Source organism: Dermacentor silvarum, chromosome 9 (assembly GCF_013339745.2).
Source record: "Dermacentor silvarum isolate Dsil-2018 chromosome 9, BIME_Dsil_1.4, whole genome shotgun sequence".
Taxonomy (NCBI): domain Eukaryota; kingdom Metazoa; phylum Arthropoda; class Arachnida; order Ixodida; family Ixodidae; genus Dermacentor; species Dermacentor silvarum.
Window position 1 is genome coordinate 156,376,716 of NC_051162.1, and position 12,579 is coordinate 156,389,294.

The window sequence follows — 12,579 nt, forward strand, 5'->3', positions numbered from 1 at the left end:
GCCGTAAGTTGTGCCGCGAGCCGCAGAACATCGCTGAGTGATGAGTCAGCTGGGTTGCCTAGCAGCTACCTCGCGGAGCAGCGTGTGCATCGCCTCATCTCCGTGCCGTGCACATGTTGCCTTGACATGAGACGTTAAGGAGAGGGAAGTAGAGTATGCGCTCGGCGCGCGCAATGGTCGGGAGAGGGAAAAAGAAAATGAGAGCGAGGGAGGGAGAGAAATAAATTGTAGCAGCACCAAGGAGGCAACGCGCAGAGCTGCTGCCGACGCCGCCGTGTTTCCCCGTGTCCCCACGTTCGCGCCGAACGCGCGTGGTGTCCGTGACTGTAGCAGGCGCTCTGGCGTCGGCTCGGCAGGTTTCGACCAGCCACGCCCCGGCAAGTGTGGAGGCGCAGCTTGTCCGTGACGTCACCGGGAGATAAAGCTCGGAGCCGCCGCGACGGCGGCAGAGCACTCGTTGACTCTGTGGCGAGTATTGTAGCCCTGACATGGGGCGACCAAGGAAGATCCGGACACCCGAAGAAGAAGTCGCTCATCTTGAAGCGCGTCGCGCGGCCAAGCGAGAATCTTGGCGTCGGCGGCGAGCCTTTTCGGAATACCATGCCTAGCAGCACTTAGCATTTCCTAGCAAAGCTTAGCCAAGCCTAGTAAAACCTGGAAGAAAAGCTAGGTAGATCACCAGCTCCGCTGTTTACTCCAGCCTTGAACCACTAGTGCAAGCTGCTCAAGTTTTTTGAACAAGATCTACATGCAGGCGTGACGAACATGTAGCAGGATAAATCTATGGACGAAGTGGAACAGGCTGGGTGGGTGTTGCCCTGCTTGGCATATTTGGTACCTTTTCGCGCACTATTATATTGCTAAGTTGATTCCAAGCCACCGTGCAAAACTGCGGCCAAGCATTTTCATGCGACTAGTCCCACTGTGTAAACAGATCAAGCACGCGATGCCTCAACATTTCAGGAATATCATTCCGAACTCCTGACGTCACGCAGCCCTGTTCCAATGACAATTTATCTCGGCGCACGTAACATGCCTCGAGCTTTTGAAAAGTAAGTAGGCCAACCGCTGAGAGCACAATCTGCTTCACGACCTAATGTCAGAATTCGTCTGGACGCTTTGGCCACTTTGTCGGCTCTAAGTAGAAGACATTGAAATACTAACCGGCATTCCACCGGTTCTTGTGCCGGCGCTACTTGAGGCAATCTGGACAACGCGTGAGCTACGTTTCTTTCTCTTACCGCGATACCTGCATGCTACCAAAGTGATTTCTCAGCGTTGAATGCAACTGCGGCTCGCGCTGGCGTGCGTGGTTCTTCACACAGAATGCCGAGCAGTAGCTGGCGATTAGCGTGTGTTGTGAAATCACGACCATAAAAATAATAGTGAAAAAAAAAAACGTGGCTCCAATCCACGCTGTGAAGGTGGTTGGACAGCGAAGCTGTGAACGACACCCGCAATTAACGGTTACCGATTGTGACGTCACTTGAATTCACACACGTGGCTCTACAAAGAGTGAAACCAGAGACAAGTCAAATGTACTTAACCACACCCTTTATCAGTTCACAACGACATTATATACACGCTGTTCGTCTGGCGTCTTTACTTTCCGTGGTCTACCCATGGTAGCCTGGAATGAACTGAATCAGTTGTTAGACCGTGGTGACGTCACTGCGTGATTTCTATGCGGTTGGGTACTTTCCACTTGGAGTAGCTTACGCAACCGTAATCTATACCTGAAACACACGCGGGAGGAGGAACGTGCTTCGCATTATTCGCAGATGTCATTAGCAAAGATTATACGGTTTGCACTTCACACAAGGGTTTGAATGACGTCAACCCCTTTCGAAGCAGCTGCAAACCTGGGCCGCGATTTTGTAGCGATGCCTTATGACTTATGTTAGAAAGTCTTATCATCCACCGCTCACGGCCGGCTGATCCCGTTGATAACGCGAGCGGACCGTCGCTCTGACCACTGACAAAGCGCGATAAGCGCGAAAAGGCATTATCACTTTAAAGTCATCGCTACAAAATACCGGCCCTAATCTTTACCGAAACGCGTCGGAGGGTTCCCATTGTTCACAGGGCCTTATCATCCAACATGTGGTTTTGATGGTTGTTTTGTGGTTTTTCTTTTGAAAACGAGTGCTGAGATGTATGCTGTATGCCTGATTTCAAAGGAGATATGCTTGCACTAGTGGCGCAAGGCTAAAGACACAGCGGGCCTGATCGGTTGCTAGCTGGTCATGGCTATACGAAGTGTAAGCATTGCCTCGTGGTCCCTGGCATCGCGGAACGCCTCACGAAGCACTTGCAGTCCGAGCATACGTAGGGGAATATGGGCGAAAGCTGTGCACAGCGTACGGGCGGCGCGCAGCAGACGAAACGCCGCAATGACGTCACGGCGCATGCGCGGTAGCGCGCAGCAGGTGGGAGCTTGGCCGAGCCTCCGCCTGAGGCGCCTGCTGCAGTTGGGGACACCGCGAGCTTCGGCGCTAATGCGGGGAAACGGAGAAGCGCGGTTGGCATCGGCAGCACCTCTGCGCGTGCCTCGTTGGTATGCTACTATTTGTTTCTCTCTCTCGTTCACATTTTTCTTTCTCTTCCCAAGCATCGCGCGCGATGCGCGCACTCTCTCTCGCTCTCATTTTCTCTTTCAATTGATTTGTTTGCCGGGCGTTTTTTGCTTACGCCAACGACACGAAAATTTCCTTGGCTGGTAGAGGTATACAGCTTGGCTGTAAAATTTGAAGTCAAAATATCAAGGCTAATGCTTCACGTTCGCACTGCGCGTATTTCTTTTTCGTTGCTGTGAGGGTTCGCGAAGCAAATGAAATAGGCCTTTCTCTCCTCAGAAGTTTCATGAGATATGATGGCTCCTATACGCCATCGGACGACCTCTCACAAAGCATTCCTATCGGCTAGTCAACGTCATAGCACGTGACGGCCTTGCTGTTAGCCATTAGCTTTTTTGCATCTGCGAAAGTATCGCGGCATTGCGAAATGCGAAAACACCCGTGTACTTAGATTTAGGTGCAAGTTAAAGAACCCCAGGTGGTCGAAATTTTCTGGAGTACCCCACTACTGCGTGCCTCATAATCAGATCGTGGTTTTGGCACGTAAAACCCAATAATTCAGCATCGCGGCATCCCTTCGTACGACAATGTCTTATCCTTCTTCAAAAGCCAATATGGCGGCTCGGCGACACTTACGTCTTTCCTCAGGCACTTACAGCCAAAATTTAGCATACCGAAGTATGCTTTCAATTTGGGACGCTGGGTTCAGCAGCCTCAAAAATTGCCTTTACCTTCGCTTTCATGGAATAAATCTCTTCGGCATTCATTGTGTGACTAAAGTAAGTCCCGGGTGTTTCAAAGCAGTGGTCTCGTCAATCATAGAATTAAATTTTCGGGTGCACATGCCACACATAAGGAAGGCACTGAAACGGACAAAACCCGTGCTGGTGCTTACAGTAAAAGAATGGTGGAGACTCGGGATTCAGCGGTACCGGCTGATACGCAGCAGACAGGTCAAGAACCGGAACACTTTGTCGCCTGTAATTGGCTTGATACATGTCATCTGGCGTGGACAGTCGGTGATTAATGATTTGTTTTTAAGACCAAATTTATTTTAACCTTGTAGTCCCCACAAAGCCTGGGGATTCCATCATTCTTTGGCCACACCACAGCGCGGTTTCCCAATCTATGTACGCGGTACTTAGCCGTAGCACATGCCTGTTTCTATATATTTGTCGTGTTGGTCACTCCTTCCTTTTACATACAAAAGGACACACCTGACCCTTTGACACGATGAAATACAGGCACAGCATTTGATTTCAGGGACATTTTTTCCCTCAAAATTCTTAAAGGAGCCCAGTGTCTGCGAGAACCCCGAGAGGTAATTTTCTGCAACGAAACATTTATGTCCCGCGCAGTTATCTGAACAATCCACCAATCTCGCTCAAAAATAGCTTGTAACACTCAAGCCAGTGCCGTTCAAGCAATGCTGACGGTTTCCTTCCGCGCTCTTTAAAAACTAATTCTCGCAGCAGCCCGCTCTGGTCTTTGTACACGACCCATACTTCAATAATCGTTTAAGCAGCATTTCTTCGCCCATGCATGTATGTGCGAAACGACACGTTGGCGGGCTGACATGCCACATGAGCAAAATGTCAGTCATCCACGCGCTACTCTGGTATTATTATTATTATCAGTACCCTGCTACTTTGTCTCATCTATTTTGCGCTATTATTCTTCAAGTTCGACGTCACCCACACCAAGCTCCTGCTGTTCGACAACACTTGACCATACGAGAACATCCCTCTCGCTTCCATTCAGAATCACCGGAAATCTTTTTCACAAGGGCAGCTAATAATGCAGTCACTTGCGTATTCTTCACTTGTGGACCGCCACAATGTCACTCGGTTCCCTGCCAAACGGTGTATTTTTACCAGGGGTCGTCAAAATATCGACGCTGCAGGGTGGCACGTGCGTGGCATCCGCCATTCGCCGCGGCGTCAACGTTGCTGATGGCAGGGTTGGCTGAAAACGGTGCCACGTGTCCCATACATCTGCAGATTACGGGTCACATTAGAAAGGAGGAGTAGAAAGCTCTCTGTACTCACGTTACGTTGCGAACGCCCACATACTGGAAGATAGAAACGGCTGCTTTCACTTGCGGGTTTCTGCTGAGTCTGTCGAACGGTGACACACTTGAAGTTACGTCCCCAGAAATGTGGTTTATCGCGAAACGTTGACTGCAGGAGAAAGTACCTTGTATCGTCTTTTTGGTTTAGGAGCTGGAACAGAGGACACGTGAGCCATTGCATAGAGAGTAGACTACATTATTACAATGACTGCCACCTTTAGTTTACCCACCCTGACATCTCACTTTCAATCCCTTCCGACAGAGGACAAATTGTCCAAATAATGGTCCGAAAAAAATGTCACAGTTTCGCCCTAGGGCGAAGCAATGAATGCGATAGCAACACAGCAATGTCATGCGAGTAAGGTGAGCGGCTTTGGTAACAATATGAATTGTAGTAAACATGAGCTGATTAAGTAAGCAGGTGTGCTGCGGCGTAAGTTTACCGACATGAAGAGAGACTCGATGACCACGAGAAGGTGCGTGTGAAACGGTGGTGTTGATGAGAAGCGCTCCCGTGGGCAGCGCGCTTGCGAAGGGACACACCTGTAGCGCTGCACTGCCGATCCGGGCAGCATTACATGTGTAGCGTGCGTTGGAAAATGTGACCCGACTATTACTAACTGAATGAACAAGCGTGGTGTGAGCGCGCACAAACAAACATGAAGAGATCACACTGAATGACTGCAGACAACGACTGTCAAAACGCTGGCAGCAAGCATACGCCGCTGCGGGCGAAGGTACGTGCGGTCTATCGCTTCAACAGGAACTGAGCCGCGAATGCACGGCTCATAAAGGTCAGAGCCGTGTGGAGATAAGAGACGGTGCGGCGAGCGACGAGCGCGGTTGTTGGAGAAGAAAAGTGGCCCCCCCCCCCCCCCCCCCGCTTCCCGGCGCTGGCTTCCCGCTTCCTTGCTTGCGCGCGGGAGAGATAAGGGACCGTGCGGCCGAGCGACGAGCGCGGTTGTTGGCACAGTAGAAGTGCCCCCCCCCCCCCCCCCCCGCTCCTCCAGCGCTGGCTTCCCGCTTCGTTGCTTGCGCGGGGGATTGAGTGCGTTCGCTCTCCGTGATAGCGTGCGTCTCAGCACGCTTGCGCTCGGGCATACGGGGGCGGTGAAGATTTTATCTATACGGAACCTCACGGCGACGGCGACGACGACGGCGACGGCGACGACGACGGCGACGGCGACGGCGACGGCGACGCCGACGGCAGAAATCCGGTTGAAGTGTCCATATAATTGCTATCGCAATAAAAGCAAGACATTTACAAAAATGCGAAAGGGGTTGTAGACGCGACTGTAATAATCCTTTGTTATGTTGTTAATGCTTTTTAGTAATGTCGCATTTAACCGATCAGTTCTTCCTGCAAGTAACTGCGTTGTGGGATCTTTGTATTCGGATTTCTTGCTGTCTTTGATCAATTTCCCATAAATATCCAGGATTTTAATAAATGGCTAGTAGAATCATCAGCAATTCATAGACAACCCCTCAATAAAATTCAATGACATTCGTCGGATTCGAAAGGAAACGCCAACAAGCATGCCCATTGACGGGGCATCACCGCATGCAAAGATACTACAAAAGAAAAAGACATTTGTAGATGCATGCAAATCGAACAGATCGTACGTCAACTCGGTGAGGTTTCTGACATCCCCTAGGAAGTCCAAGGGTCTGATTGCCATGGCCCGAAATCTACCCCGGACTTTCTAAATGCTTCACTATATCCTTGTCTTTCAAGCGCTCCGCCATATTGCAGCTGGGCATCCTATGTTACATCAGAGGCATGTTCATGTATCTTGCAAGGGGCGGAACCGCCGCTGGTGCCAGGCTGCGGGTTCCGACAGCTCGGTCAGACGGCCGCTTCAGGGCTGTGATTCAGACTACGTTGTTGGCTCTCCTCTGGCTGATATTGATGCCGACCATACCGCCACACATTGCCGTCACCGCTCGAAAACAAACGTGGAACACCCCTATGCAGCTAAGACATAAAAAAAGAGAGACGTCCAGCTTTCAGCGTGTATTTACAACATTCATATGGTCTGGAAGTTGTAAACACAAGAGGGGATAATCTTTCAGGCCGGCTATCGCATTTCGTCTGGGATTAGTGTGTCCGCATGCGTGGAAAATAGCGCCTCGCTGCTTCTTTTGCCGTGTCAGTCCTACCCCTACACATAAACGGTCGGGGCGCCGAGATCAAGTGCGTCATTGTCCGAGAGATCAATCTTTGAAGATCGATGAATACGGCTATATCCTTGTTGACTTACGAAAACCGGTATGCTCATGAAATGTGTGAGATCACTTTACTCCACTTCTCATACTTTGCTTTCTAGCTAATATGGTCAGAAATTCAAACGCCTCCTATGCCTTGTTACGACTCGTATGCGTTGTTACGTTTTGCCATTTCACCTGCGTTTGTAGCAGCGACCTAATTAGTGCTCCAAAACTTCACTTGACGCTATTCCGTGCGCACGAACATGCTGCAGAACAATTTCACTTAACGCTTTCATGTAATTACGTGGTTCAGGCATTCAGATCAGTTGTTTTCGTTTCGTGTTGCAATTAATGCGAATGGAATCTACTTTAAGGCTTGTGCAAATGAAGGGATGCATATCCACTAGAGGTGCGTAAATATCAACGTTTTCGAATACGAATTGTAAGCATGAAACGTCGAATCGAGTATCGGAGAGCCAAAGGCGGCGCAATATTTACAGCAGAACCGCCATGTTTGTTAGTGGCTATGGTGTTGGGCTTCTAAGCACGAGGTCGCAGGATCGAATCCCTGCCACGGCGGCCGCATCTCGATGGGGGCGAAAGGCAGAAACACCCATGTGCTTAGATTTAGGTGCACGTAAAAACCCCAGACAATCTAAGTTATTCCGGAGTCCCCCACTACGGCGTGCCTCATAATCAGATCGTGGTTTTGGCACGTAAAACCCATAATTTAATTTTAATTTTTTTGGCGCCATTGCAGCGTCGCCGAAGTTCGGTGTCGGCCGAGGAGGACCAGCAGTCACGCGCGCTCAGGACTTACCTTCATTGACGGCATCGTTATTGATGGCACCAGCGACCGATGGGCCATTCATGCCTCCGATCGCTATCAACGCCAAGCCGTTAAAGAACGAGATATCTACAGGGACCGTCATCAAATCACCATCGGATGACGAAAATCATGTGACACCGAACAAACTTATTAATCGAGCGACACGTTGGCTGTGTGGGATTTGGAGCCGGCTCGCTTGCCGACATGCAGCTTATACGCCTCTTCTGTTGCTGCAGCTTAGTCATAATTATCCAATGGTGGTTGTAGATTATTGTGTGCCCTGCCGGCTCCATGTCCAACAAGTACTGTGCCTGTTTGCCCGAAAACAATTGCCGAACGTGTGTAGCTAACGTTTTCGTTTTTTTCGCGCACAGGGCTCTGTACCTAGTAGTGTTATTATTGCTTTCGGCGATGTTGAGTTAAACCCCGGTCCACTGAGTACCCAGGAGCCAGAATTGTTCAAAAGCTTACAAGATGGTTAAACCACAATATTGAGTGAATTAGAGCATTGACACTAGACTAGCGAATAATGAAGTAATGATGGCAGAATTAACAGAAAACTGCGCGCGACAGAAGGCCAGATCACAACGCTCAAAGATACAGTAAATGTGCAAGAGAGTACCATTAGGATGATAAATAAAGCAGTTAGACAACTGCACCACTCAGACTTCTGCAAACCCGTTGGTATCCACTCCCCGGTCCCTTAACAGGATAGACCTGACCATCACAGTCGTGCTCCAAATGTGGTCATGACTCATGCTCTTTGATCACATGCTCTGGTTGTGCCCAGCCTTAACGCCTCTCCACCCATCACGAAAGAGCAATGGGAGGAATCCCTCAAGAGCAGCAATCTTCAATCCAACACCAGGCTGTCCAGAGGGCCCACGACATCGCGACGGGACTTGGTCTCCCGGTCCCATCGTGGGCGGAGCCACCGACTTAATCTGGGGGAGCCTTCGGCTCGCCTAGATCTTAGTTCCTCAGGACTGAAATAAAGTTCTTGTCATGTCATGTCAGACAACTGCAAGACAAAAGCGCTGACTCAGAAATAGAAACAGCAGAAATAACCTAGCCTTTTATGGGGCGATGATACCGAATCAGAAACGTGCGAACAGTGAACAATTGCTCAAGAACATTGTAAAGAAAACTTAGGCTTAGAATGCAGTCGGTAAAAAAAGCACACTGTATAGGTCGCTATTACGAAATGAAGAAAAGGCCGATCATCGCCAATTTACCTCCCGCAAAGAAAAATCCAACGTTCTTTCTTATGCTAGAAACTTCAAAGAAAATGCATGCAGTGTCGACCAAGATTTTGCACCTGAAACAAGAGATATTCGGAAAAGGTTCTGGGAAGATGCTACGGCCAATAAAGTCGATGAAAAAAAATCGCATCAGGCTAAGCTTTGATAAGTTAGTTGTGAATGATAAGACGTTTAAGTGGGATAAAGAAAAAAAAACAAGTCGTTCATGTCGTGAAAAATAAATGACCCAAACTAGAAAAAGGGGGCTCAGGTACTTGATCTGATTACAGTGACAGTGACTTGTAGAAGTGTTGTTAATGAGTTGATGACCTTGCTGCTCTGATCTACTCAGTGAAAGCCGATGTAGCCTGGGACTGAATCGTGGCTGGATCCTTCTGATATAGGCAGCGAAGTGTTTCCGGAAGACTTTGTTGCTTATCGAAGAGATAGATCACGCGTGGGTGGTGGCGTCTTTCTTTTAGTTCGCCGCTCTTTAGACTCCTCTGAACTAAATATAGGTTATGACGATGTGGAGTCAGTCTGGTGCAAGATTACTTGCCAGGCAGTTCTTGATTCGCAGTCAGGGCTTTCTACCGGCCTCCTAACTAGTCTGTCACCACGCTACAGACTTTATTCGAAAGTGCTTCTGAGGCTTCTTGTCACACATTCGTGCTGACGTGATGGAACTTGCGAGTACACAGCAGGTGGAACCTTAAACTTGGAGATGAAAAATATCATAGATTCGTTCGGATTAGCGCAGTATGTATCGATCCAACTCGTGGTACTAATACATTGGACCTTGTTTTCGGCAACTCAACAATTATGGTGCATTCTGTAAATGTTCCGGGAATAAGTGACCACCTGGCTGTCGTCACAAGTGTTAAAACCAAAAGTAGCAGACAAAGAAAAAAAGAGACCAGAACAATGTACCTGTATGAAAGACGTGATTATGCCAGCATATCAAGGAAGCTTTTTTATCATTTGCCGCTTTTTGAATGCCCCTCAGATGACTGTGACATTCAAGAATGTGGGACAAGTTTAAAGAAAAAACTCGAGGAGCTTACGCTACCTACTTCCCAGCATTAAATATGGTAGACTGAAAAAAGCGTAACAAAACATGGATGACTGCAGTATCTTAAAATAGTTAGGAATAGAAGGCGGATATACTTAAAATATCAAAGAACTAATAGCAATCGTAAAGGTTGCGTGATGTAACCCGTGAATACAACCAAAATACAAGGGATGCTAAGGAGCCCTAAACTGAAAAACTCGGCAGCGAAATAAAAACGAATGCCTAGGCATTCCGGCAATACATGAAATGCTATGGAGCAGATCCACCGGTAATTACCGAAATGTCTTTAATAATCAGAAGCTATTAGATGACACTTAGGAAACTACTTGTCTGAATAATTACTTTCGTTCAGTAATTTGCAAAAACACAGATGTAGTCCTTCACCATGCACAAGTTCCGTTCCGACTATGAAGTCAGTAGAATTAAATGTGAAGGAGTCAGAGCATTATTAAACAAAATTAACGATAACAAGGCAAATGGACCAGACGACATTCTCCTCGAATTTCAAGTAATGTGCTGATCGGATTCCACTTATCTAACGTAATATATACTCAGTCTTTATCTTCAGTGGCCTCCCGGATGACGGGAAATTCACATGTCCCCATTCATAAAGGTGGGTCTAAGATGTATATAACTGTAGGCCCATTTCACTTACGTCCATACTATGTAAATTATTAGAACACATTTTATATAAAGAGTAATGACACAATTACTAACAAACAACTAGGCCTCACAACAACATGGATTCCTAAGGGTTTATCTTGCACAACACAACTGATTGAATTTTATCATGATGCATCTGATATGGACACCGGCGGACAAATCGATTGCCTTTTCTCGGATTTTCAAAAGGCGTTTGATACTGTTTCACCCTCTTGCTTTTAGGTAAACCAGCAGCTCTAAATATATAGCATACAGTTCTAGCTTGGACTGAAAGCTATCGATCGTTCCGCCGACAGTGCGCAGATTAAATGGCAAAGAAGACCAGTTTCGTAGATATCATAGGGTGTCCCACAGGGCTCAGTTTTGGGGCCAATCTTATTTTTAATGTATGTAAATGACATTGTTCAGAAATAGGTTCTAGTATACGGTGTTTGTTATGACTATGTTTATATACGAAAACTAGAAATGAAGGTGACATTGCCTGTTACAAAAGACTTATGATGGTTCTTGAATGGTGCACAAGATGGAGAAGAACTTAAATACTAAAAAAGTGCGTTCATGTTACCTTTACCGTAAAAAAGAAGGGTCAACCTGAATAGTCATCAGCAATAACATGGTGAAGCAAAATCACAGTACAAGTACTTAGGTGTGACATTCTCAGCCGAGTGTCATGAAACCACGTTGATACAGTGGTTGCTAAGAGCCAAGACCTTAAACTTTATACAGAGAAATCTGAGACACGCGCGCCTTGCTTGAAATCTGTTCTACATATTCGACCGATGCTCGAATGTGCTTGTGCCGTGTGGGACCCTTGGCAAAAAACACTGAGTAGTAAACTTGAAAAAAAAATCCAGAACAGAGCAGCAAGGTTTGTCCTAAGTCGGTACTCGAGGACTGATAGCTGTACCATTATGAAAAATGAAATAGGATGGGAAATTCTTTCCTCTCGACGAAGAAAATTGTGACTGAAACTGCTCTATCAATTATTTCATGGTAAAAGCTGCGTTCGAAAGGAAAATATTTACGCAGGCCTCATTATGTCTCTGCACGTACTGATAATTGTCCTAAGATTTTAGTATATCGCACCAGAACTATTATGTAGGGTAATTCATTTTTTGATCGTTCCATTAGTGAATGGAATCGACTATCAGTCAGCAAGTGTGCTGTGTCAATGAAGATGTGTTTTTTTTCGACATTGCAACCCCGCTGTTGCAGCGCCTTCGAACTAAGCGGGGTAATCATTGAATAAAGAATAAATAAAGAGATACTTACTTCGGTTATAATTAGACACCATGCCTGGACTGACGAGTGCAAAAAAAGTCAGCTAACTTCAGGGACAAAGGACCAGATTTAAACACGAGGTGAATAATTGTTTTTAAAAACTGCACAACTAGCCTCTCAACACCTTTAAAGCCCGATTGCAAATGAGCCGTCCAAGAATTAATGGCTGTTCTACGAATAGCTTAAAAAATTGGCAGCGAGTCCATCCTTTGGAGGTGGTTGGTGACGTTAATGCGATTAGCAGTTCTTACGTCTCATCCAGGAAAAGGCCATTCTTTGGAGGTTTTCCACGAAGCAGTCCGTTCATCAGCGTGCGGACACAGTCTGTCAGACGACGACGGAGTCTGACAGACTGTGACGCGTAAAGAAAAGAGCTCACGTCAGGGCGACAGCTACAGCGGAGACCACTATACCTGACCCCAATGAACTTGCTCATAACCGTGCTCGAGATCTTACCCACCGCGGCGGTATGGAAGCTTTTGGGGGGCCGGACGAATATAAGCACAGCGACCCATCACCTACTTCCCACGAAATAGTTTCTCACTACCAGTTAGAGCGGAGGAGTTTTCCACTACCGCATCCTAAGCTTCATCATCATCACCATCAGCCTATTTATGTCCACTGCAGGATGAAGGCCT

The 12,579-nt window shown here is 47.3% G+C and overlaps 1 long non-coding RNA gene across 1 annotated transcript in view; it reads right to left on the reverse strand.

The window, feature by feature from the left end:
* Positions 1-4,679: 4,679 nt before the first annotated feature.
* The window catches only part of LOC125940151 (uncharacterized), a 44,651-nt gene continuing 36,751 nt past the window's right edge, over positions 4,680-12,579 (reverse strand). The window contains exon 3 of the long non-coding RNA XR_007463387.1: positions 4,680-4,798. This is a non-coding gene — a long non-coding RNA (uncharacterized LOC125940151). The remainder of the gene's footprint in view (positions 4,799-12,579) is intronic.